The sequence below is a fragment of the Salvelinus sp. IW2-2015 genome, unplaced genomic scaffold (genome assembly GCF_002910315.2).
Source record: "Salvelinus sp. IW2-2015 unplaced genomic scaffold, ASM291031v2 Un_scaffold5713, whole genome shotgun sequence".
In the NCBI taxonomy this organism is placed as follows: Eukaryota; Metazoa; Chordata; class Actinopteri; order Salmoniformes; family Salmonidae; genus Salvelinus; species Salvelinus sp. IW2-2015.
Genome location: NW_019946978.1, coordinates 17045 through 27463, shown reverse-complemented (window position 1 = coordinate 27463; position 10419 = coordinate 17045). Strand labels below are relative to the sequence as shown.

General features: G+C 44.9%; 1 long non-coding RNA gene across 2 annotated transcripts; it reads right to left on the bottom strand.

Moving 5' to 3' along the window:
* Nucleotides 1-5236: 5236 nt before the first annotated feature.
* Nucleotides 5237-7790, bottom strand: LOC112078461 (uncharacterized). 2 transcript variants are annotated; one of them, XR_011478687.1, is made up of 4 exons: nucleotides 7672-7790; nucleotides 7410-7533; nucleotides 5968-7282; nucleotides 5237-5921 (listed from the first exon to the last, which is right to left on the bottom strand). It is a non-coding gene; the product is annotated as an uncharacterized lncRNA (long non-coding RNA). The 2 variants fall into 2 exon arrangements; XR_002895686.2 differs by having other exon boundaries at nucleotides 5237-7282.
* Nucleotides 7791-10419: the final 2629 nt, after the last annotated feature.

The following is a 10419-nucleotide window of genomic DNA, read 5'->3' as shown; positions in this document are numbered from 1 at the left end:
GAAGAAGCTTATCCTCTTGGATGAATTTCCCATTTGAGTCAATGAGGATGGCCACCTCAATGGTTTTACCAGATTAGTGCGTTTACGGTCTGGGGCTGGTGTACACAGGGCCTGTGTACATGGAGGGGTGTGTGGGGTGTGTCAGGGGGGGGAAGAGAGCTTCTCTCTGTAGTAGGGTGTCTCCATGTGAGCCTCCTTGTTGATTGGGGGTGTGGGTAAAGTGTTGTCGGTATGGGGGGGGATTGTGGGTAAAGGTGGGTCAGTGGGGTTGTTAGGGGTGGTGAGGGGCTGCAGCTTCTCTCTAGGAGTCTCTACAGTCTGCTCTCTGTGCTGCAGCACCCTCTTGATGACAGATAACTCCTTTGCTATCTCCTCCTTTACCTGCACCAGCTCTCTCCTCATGGTGGCCTTTACCTCCTCCAGCGCTGTGGTAAGGCTCTGAGCTCCTGGACAGAGTTCTTTAGCTGGGTCCTGCACTGGTTGATCTGGTCCTGTAGAAGCTCTGTGTCTGGGCTGGTGGTGGTGTAGCTGGGGGGCTGCTCCGTCAGCTCAGTAGCCCATACTTCTAACAGAGCCAGCCTGTCTCTCAACAGGCTAATGGTAGTGTGGTCTTGGCTCTGGTGGTTGTAGGCAGGCGGGGGGAGGATAGTCCTGCTGTTGGGGTGCCTGAGGTGAGGGGAGAGGTCGGGGTCCTGTCCTTGTCATTTTTGCTTTCCGCTATCTCCCTTAGGGGGTGGGGAAATCCTGCACAACAGAGCTGAGTGCAGCCTCACTGCCCTGGACCATGACAGTACCGTTCTGATACATGTTTACCGTCAGAAACCTGTTTTCCTGGTCCTTATCGCTGTCCTCAAAAATGTGGATTTGCCTTCCCTTGCAGATGCCTTTCTTTGTGGTATAGCTGAAATGCCTGGTTACAGCTGTATGCCAGGCAGTAGTGTGGTCTGTGTGAAATAACAGGTTTGTAACAGTCTTGTTTTGTGAGCAGTCAGCAAACAATGTTTCTGGGTTCTCCCTCTGAATTCTGTGTTTAAATTGATACTTCCCTTCTCTGATTTGATTTCTGCTGGATATTCAAAAAAAAGAGGGGGGAAAGTCTCAGTCTCTGCTGCTGGTGCTGCTAGTGGCCATGTTTCTATGGTTACCACCAGTAAACAGTTTGAGTTAAACAGTAAGCTAGCTGACAGATTTGAATTTGGCTAGCTACCACGATGAAGATTGGTCTTTTAACTCACTCTCTGTCAATCTTTTCCTCCTGTGTTGATCTTCAGTTGTACAATTTGATTACCTACACAGAAATAACTGTGTTTCCAACGGCGCAGTTTATTTACAAAACTAGGGTGACCAGACGTCCCCGTTTTTAGTGGCCTGTCCCCGGCTGGAGCTGTCCGCGGAAATGTCCCCGTTTTTAACTGTGCGTTAAAGACAGACTGCAAAGTGAAATAATATTTTACGTGGCAAGAAAGACCGGGCAGCAGAGTCTACCGGTTGACGTCTCAATCGCGTTGTGCTTGTTTTGTCCAGCAGAGGGGGCTGCTAGCTATATCAGCTTCAATCACTCTTCTTCTTCTTCTAACTACTTGCTCGCGCTAGTTTTAGAGAAAACTGCTGTGGAAAACTGGGCCAGAAGCTAGCAAGTGTCAAGTGAATCCATAACATCACCACAAACGTCGTTTCAAGCCAGGTAAGTTACACTCGTTTGAGATACTAGCTAATGATGTTATGTCACAACTTATTATATAGATAGATGCTCTGCTTTATAAGGTTTTAAATAGGTTATGCTAGCTAACATTAGCTATGTCGACTAAGTTATCTAGCTAGGTTAGCCAGCTACTGTCATGGTAACTAGGTTAAAAAAACGTTCATGCGTAAAGATGCAGTGGACGGGCTATTTTGAAAATATGATTCTATTAAATTAATGCACAATTATGAGAATATGTATTTGTCAATTACAATGTTAATGGTTTGGCATTATAAGTAGTGTGAAAATATATTTTGAAATTTTCATGGATAACATTAGCATAATGTTTTCTGTTAGAGAGTGGAGAGGAGGAATACTGGATAGGAAGAAGAGTGAAAGAGACAGAGGAGGAAAGATATGATTACAGAGCCTGCCAATTTATTATTCCAAACAATGTTTTTGAGATAAAATACAAAAATGAGGCAAGCAATGGGAATCTGTTAACCAAAGTATTTTATCTAATAGTGTACTGTTTATTATTAAAGATTGGAGAAGAAGAAGGAAAAATGAAGGGAGTAAAAAGAGTGAAGCGAGGAGAGTGTGGAAGAGTGAGGTGGAAATGAAGAAAGATCAGGAAGATGATTGGAGGAGAAGAAAAAGTTGAGAGTAAGAAGAGTGACACAAGGAGAGGAAAGAAGAGCAGACAGAGGAGCAGACACAATGGCTATTTCCAAGAAACGTAAATGCCGTTTTAATGACAACATGCTGAGAGAATTTCCATTTATACACTCAGGTCAAGACGATAGAATGGCTAACTGCACCCTTTGTAATTCCTCTTTTTCAATTGGCAGCGGGGGAAGAACGGCAGTGGTAGAACATCAACAGAAAAAAAACATAAAGCCTCTCTGATTGCCCGTGTTGATATGCCCTCTGTCACCACATTCATCAAGAAGGTAGAGCCTTCCCAAGAAGAATATGATTTAGCTGTGCAGGAGGGAAAGCTTTATGAGCCGAAGTTTACATGTGCTAGGACAAAATGTGACGCCACAGTAAGTAACGTGTTAGCACCATGGGCAACTACTTTGGTAACACAGGACCTAGACCAGGTTGAATGTGTGTCCCTGTCCGTTGATGTGTCCAATCATGGACATGTAAAGCTGCTGCCAATAGCAGTCAGATATTGTAAGATATATGGTGGCAACACATCTGTGGAAACAAAACTGCTTGATTTGTTGATTTGAAAGCAGAAACAGCAGAGGAGATTGCAGCTGAGGTCCTGGTGGTCATCCAAAAATGTAACCTGCAAAACAAAGTCGTGGCATTGTCTGCCGACAACACAAATACCAACTTTGGAGGACTGAATAGGCTGGGGAGGGTCAATGTCCATACCAAAGTAAAAAATGCTCTGCAGAGGGAGGTGATTGGCTTAGGTTATCCTGCCCACATCATTCATAACACGGCCAGAACAGCTTTGGATATGATTCCCCTTGATGTTGAGTACCTGGTCACAAAGATATTTTCACCGTCAGARTAGAAAGACTGAAGAGCTTTTGTGAGTTTGTTGGCMAGGAGTACCATAACATTTTAGGACACAGCAATGTTCGCTGGMTGTCCATGYTCCCTGCTCTAGAAAGAGTGCTGAAAAKGTATGTGYCATTGAAATCCTTTWTTATTTCTGAAGACAAATGCCCTGTTGTYCTGYGAACAATGTTCGAAGATCCACTGACTGAACTTTGGCTGGMCTTTGTCCATGGRAACTTGACCGTATTCAGTGACACGATCAAGATGCTTGAAGGGCAGAACCACTGCGCTGTGGAGTCAGCTGCAATTCTGAGAAACATTGAGGCAAAATTGACTGCAAGACGTGATGACAACCAGTTTTGGTCAGAGGACTTCTGAGAGAGCTAGAGGGAAATGGTGCAATGTCCAAAGAGAGCTTTATCAAAACTGCAAGAGTTCCTAAAGGGGGGATCGCTTGAAGCCACACGGTCCCGTGTGGCTCAGTTGGTAGAGCATGGCGCTTGCAACGCCAGGGTTGTGGGTTCATTCCCCACGGGGGGACCAGGATGAATATGTATGAACTTTCCAATTTGTAAGTCGCTCTGGATAAGAGCGTCTGCTAAATGACTTAAATGTAAATGTAAGAATGGAAAACATCGGAGACACCGCTTAGTCAGAGATGGAGCACGGTGGTTACCCACTTCAAAGAGAACGACATCCCACACACTAACCTGGCTAGATTAGCGTCATGTCATGTGCTTACCTGGAAGTAATGCACCAGTCGAGAGAGTGTTCTCCCAAATGAATGATATATGGACAGCAGCAAGAAATATGTTCACTGTTCCTACCATCAAGTCCATGCTTTTTGTGAAGACCAACTTCAACCTCCCCTGCCAGGAGTTCATGGAGAAGCTGGCCAAAGACAGAGCAATCCTGAAGAAGATACATTCTTCTGAGAAATATACAGATTAGGTTGGTATAAGTGTATTATGTAGTTACCAATCTCATCATCATCTTATTTATTATGTTGTTAAGTATTTCACATATACTATTGTCTGTTTTTAAAATTTTGCTCATGTTCTCTTCTGCTCTTATTCTACCAGGACCACTGAATAGCTGTTCAGATTGGACAGTTCTGTCTTGTCTGTAGTGTTTCTGTAATATAGTTGTKTTCTCTATCACAGTGTGCCYGTTAGACTAAATACAAGAAACCAGAATTGTCCCCCTTTTTTATTTCATAGATAATAACATTGGATATTTTAATAATATATTGACCGCCGAACTGGAAATGTTCCTGGTTTTCATTTCAGAAATCTGGTCACCTTACAAAAAACCCACCGGAAAACCTAATAATACAAATCAATGGGTAACATAACCCGACGCACACCAGTACAGACGTACACAAACACTTACAATAAACAATCAGCGACAAGGGCATGGGGGGAAACAGAGGGTTAAATACACAACATGTAATTGATGGGATTGGAACCAGGTGTGATGGAAGACAAGACAAAACCAATGGAAAATGAAAAATGGATCAGCGATGCCTAGAAGGTCGGTGACGTCGACCGCTGAACACCGCCCGAACAAGGAGAGGGAACAACTGCGGCGGAAGTCGTGACACTGTGTCTCTATGTCTGTCTGTCTGTCTCTATGCCTGTCTCTCCCTATGTCTCTATGTCTGTCTCTCTCTCTCTCTCTCTCTCGCTGTCTCTCTTTCTCTCTATGTCTGTCTGTCTCTCGCTCCCTCTCTCTCTCTGTCTCTCTCGCTCTCTCTCTATGTCTCTATGTCTTTCTCTCTCTCTCTCTGTCTCTATGTCTGTCTCTCTCTCTTTCTTACTAATATTGTACCTACACAGTATGCCTTCAGGGCTTTATGTCCCAGGTCTGACTGTCCTGTTTTTCCTCTACTCCTCTCCTGTCCTCTCCTCTCCTCTAATGGTGTACAGGAATTCTGTTTGACAGACAGACACCTCCGTCTCTAGTGGCCAACAGGGAGAGGAGAGACATTGTGAAATGTAGTTAGTARACTGACAGAGACCAGGAAACAGTGGAAACCTTGTAAACCACGGTGACTTGAATKAAACCACCACTTTATTGGCAGAACAAATCAGTGTGRATGTTCTTTCTGCTGATTCATATTTTATTACCCATCACCCCCCTGAAAGATAATGGATGTGTGATGATTATGATGATCATTAAACTGCAACATTTTGTTCAACAATAGATAGTAGATAGATTTCCTTCTAGAGCCAGTTCTACTATAGACTCCAGTAGCCTCTTCCCTCTCCGAGGCCTGGTCTGGTAAAGGAGTTATATACCGAATCCCACTGAATTCTCTTATCTGCTCAGACAAACAGGTGGTGGATTTAACAGCCAGGTCACMCGTGATACAAGTCAGTATTCAACGTCCATCCATGTCTGAGGACATCGGGAGATGACGTGGAAACTGGACACCAGGGGCAACAGTGAGCGCTTTTACCTTCAAATAGGTTTCAGGTTTGCTAGGACGTTGTGTAGCATCTGCCTCTATTTGAAAAGGTTGCAAGTTTGAATCCAGCGATAGAAAGTTATTTACAATTGTTGTTTTAAGCCTATACTATAACCCTAACCCTATACCAAACCTTAACCCTTACCTTAACCATTCAGAGTTAATACCTTAACCATTCATTAATGCCTAACCTTAACCCTTACCTTAACCATTCATTAATGCCTAACCTTAACCATTCAGAGTTAATACCTTAACCATTCATTAATGCCTAACCTTAACCATTCAGAGTTAATACCTTAACCATGCATTAATGCCTATCTTTAAGAATGTGGAGTTAATGCCTTAACATAACCCTAACCTTAAAAACTCTGAGTTAATGTCTAAACTTAACCTTAAACACATCGAAATTTGACATTTGGAAGAACTTCAACATTTGACCTTTGAGAAACATGGATGAACAACATATTCTGACTTGGCTGCTGTGAGAGCTGACAGACACAGAGGATCTAAAGCAGTTGTTACTGCAGTGGGATAAATCAGGGTCACACAGAGTGTTTCTATGTAGTCTTAAACACATCTACTGTGAAACAAAAGTATATACCTCACACACATGGTTATGGGCTTAAAAAGAAGACCCTGTACCATGTCAGGTATAGAGTTCAAATGTATTCCATTTTGAGTTTGCATCCCAATATTACACTTTATATACATCACAGAAGACTGAAATATAACAAAACTGTTTGACATAGAAACACCAGATTTTGTTAATTAATTACGAAATGATGAAAAATATGAATAACATTCCACCCATGAGGCCACTAGGTCATTTAACTGCAGGAAAGGGCTACATCTTTGTGGAGAACCAATAATGTTTTTCTAGTCAGAGTAAGACACACACACACACACCCTGAGGAAGTCCTCCTGTCTGAAAAAGATAGATCACCTCTCTGTGTGTGTGTGTGTGTGTGTGTGTGTGTGTGTGTTTGACATACAGATGTGCTGACGACAGAAAACAGGGGGCACAGCTGTTCAGGGAACTGTGGTGTTTTGCTTGGAATAGCATACTGATGCTATCGCACAGGTGGCTGGTGGCACCTTAATTGGGGAGGACGGGCTCATAGTTATGGCTGGAACGGAATCAGTGGTATGGTATCAAATACATCAAACACGTGGTTTCCTTGTTATGAGCCATCCTCCCCTCGCCAGCCTCCTAGTATTCTGCACTGTAGGCACTTCAAGTAAGCCACTACTCATCTGTAAGTAATCCTACATGGATACAAGAGGCATATCTCATACTTCGTTGTTATAGAATTAGTTATTCACTTGAAGTAAAGTGGGATGTGAGTTTAAATGACTACAAGCAGTAGACAGATTTATTCATCAGGAATGTGTGTATGTTTCAGGTTTTGTGATCTATGTTACATTTTCTATGTGTCAGATATTGTTAGGCCCATCATAAGCCCAGGATTAATATATATTTCCAGTGTTGTCTAGTGGCCGTCTTTGGTGATGAATTTGACCAGATCTGCAAACTCCATCATATCGAGCTTGTGATCTCCATTTCCATCATAAGCCACAATGAACTCCTCCAGCAGCTGTTCATTCAGCGCCTACAGAGAGAGAGAGAGAGAGACAGAGAGAGAGACACACAGAGAGAGAGACAGAGATAGAGAGAGACTCAGTTTAGGATTCTGCCCTTTCAGTTCAGTACACACACACAAGCGCACACTCACACACCTGGACCTGGCTGAACTCATTGGAGAGGAGGCTGCGGAGCTGCTCGGTGGTGAGGGATTCTCCGTCTGAGCTGTAGCTGAGGAACAGAGCTCTCGTCAGGGCCTGCTGGAGCCCCGCGGAGTGGCTGGAGGGAGAGGGGGATAGAAGAGGAGAAGGGGGAGACACTTATTGCTCTTAGGAATGTCCATCCTCCCATCCAGCAAAGACAAATACACGAGGAGAGAAAATTGTGTTAAATAAGGATACTATTTTGACTGCTCACTTTTCTCAGTTTGGGCCATGGAGACAAGACAAGAAAGAGCCAGCACTGCCCCAAGTGGTGGAGAAATGTCATTGCAGTAACCTGTAGAAGCAATAAAAGATATTCAAAATTGGCCTTTTATATTTATTTATTTATTTATTTAACCAGGTAAGCTAGTTGAGAACAAGTTCTCATTTACAACTGCGACCTGGCCAAGATAAAGCAAAGCAGTGCGACACAAACAACAACACAGAGTTACACATGGAATAAAACAAGCGTACAGTCAATAACACAATAGAAAAAAAGAAAGTCCATATACAGTGTGTGCAAATGGCGTGAGGAGGTAAGGCAATAAATAGGCCATAGTAGCGAAGTAATTACACTTTAGCAGATTAACACTGGAGTGATAGATGAGCAGATGATGATGTGCAAGTAGTGATACTGGTGTGCAAAAGAGCATAAAATAAAACAATATGGGATGAGGTAGGTAGATTGGTGGGCTATTTACAGATGACTATGTACAGCTGCAGCAATTGGTAGCTGCTCAGATAGCTGATGTTTAATGTGTAGTGAGGGAAATATAAGTCTCGGGCTTCAGCAATTTTTGCAATTCGTTCCAGTCATTGGCAGCAGAGAACTGGAAGGAAAGGCGGCCAAAGGAGGTGTTGGCTTTGGGGATGACCAGTGAGATATACCTGCTGGAGCGTGTGCTATGGGTGGAAGTTGCTATGGTGACCAGTGAGCTGAGATAAGGCGGAGCTTTACCTAGCATAGACGTATAGATGACCTGGAGCCAGTGGGTCTGGCGATGAATATGTAGCGAGGGCCAGCCGACTAGAGCATACAGGTCGCAGTGGTGGGTGGTATAAGGCATTTGGTAACAAAACGGATGGCACTGTGATAGACTGCATCCAGTTTGCTGAGTAGAGTATTGGAAGCTATTTTGTAGATGACATCGCCAAAGTTGAGGATCGGTAGGATAGTCAGTTTTACAAGGGTAAGTTTGGCGGCGTGAGTGAAGGAGGCTTTGTTGCGAAATTGGAAGCCGATTCTAGATTTGATTTTGGATTGGAGATGTTTAATATGAGTCTGTAAGGAGAGTTAACAGTCTAGCCAGACACCTAGGTATTTGTAGTTGTCCACATATTCTAAGTCAGAACCGTCCAGGGTAGAGATGCAGTCGGTGGGCATGGTCTGAAGTTGGAATTGGTTGTCTATGAACTTCATTGTTAGAAATGTGTGCAAAGATTAACATGAAAGCCAAAGATAGTTGATGAAAAGATAGACTGAGATCACACCACCCAATAACACTCACTCAGACACACAGTACCAACATACCTAAAATATTTGTAAAACCTCACATAAGATATATAGTTCTTTGACAGAGAGAAATACTTTCGCTTGTTTCACTGTTCCTCTTTTTCCTCCTCTGTCTCTTTTACAGATTAAAACCTGTTCGGTCACTTCAAAGCAAAGTGTTGTATTCACCTGGCTGGTGTTCACCTGGCTGGTATTCACCTGGCTGGTATTCACCTGGCTGGTGTTCACCTGGCGGTGTTCACCTGGCTGGTATTCACCTGGCTGGTATTCACCTGGACCTGGCTGGTGTTCACCTGTCTGGTATTCACCGGCTGGTGTTCACTTGGACCTGGCTGGTGTTCACCTGACTGGTATTCACCTGGCTGGTGTTCACCTGGACCTGGCTGGTGTTCACCTGCTGGTGTTCACCTGACCTGGCTGGTTTCACCTGGCTGGTGTTCAGCTGGCTGGTGTTCACCTAGCTGGTACACAGCTGGCTGGTATTCACCTGGCTGGTATTGAGCTGGCTGGTGTTCACCTGGCTGGTGTTCACCTGGTTGCTGTTCACCTGGGGGCACCGGTGGTCACCTGGCTGGTATTCACCTGGCTGTATTCACCTGGCTGGGTTCACCTGGCTGGTGTTCACTTGGCTGGTATTCAGCTGCTGGTGTTCACCTGGCTGGTATTCAGCTGGCTGGTGTTCACCTGGACCTGGCTGGTGTTCACCTGGCTGGGTTCACCTGCGACCTGGCTGGTGTTCACCTGGCTGGTGTTCACCTGGCTGGTATTCAGCCTGGCTGGTGTTCACCTGGCTGGTATTCAGCTGTGGTTGTTCACCTGGCTGGTGTTCACCTGGCTGGTATTCACCTGGCTGGTATTCACCTGGCTGGTGTTCACCTGGCTGGTGTTCACCTGGCTGATATTCACCTGGCTGGTGTTCACCTGGCTGGTGTTCAGCTGGCTGGTATTCACCTGGCTGGTGTTCACCTGGCTGGTGTTCACCTGACTGGTATTCACCTGACTGGTATTCACCTGGCTGTGTTCACCTGGCTGGTGTTCACCTGGCTGATATTCACCTGGCTGGTGTTCACCTGGGCTTCGGTGTTCAGCTGGCTGTATTCACCTGGCTGGTGTCACCTGGCTGGTGTTCACTGACTGGTATCACCTGACTGGTATTCAGCTGGCTGTGTTCACCTGGCTGGTATTCACCTGGCTGGTATTCACCTGGCGGTGTTCACCTGGCTGGTATTCAGCTGGCTGGTGTTCACCTGGCTGGTGTTCACCTGGCTGGTATTCACCTGGCTGGTATTCACTGGCTGGTGTTCACCTGGCTGGTATTCAGCTGCTGTGGTATTCACCTTGCTGCGTGTTTCACCTGGCTGGTATTCAGCTGGCTGGTATTCACGCTGGCTGGGTGTTCACCTGGCTGGTATTCAGCTGGCTGGTATTCACCTGGCTGGTGTTCACCTG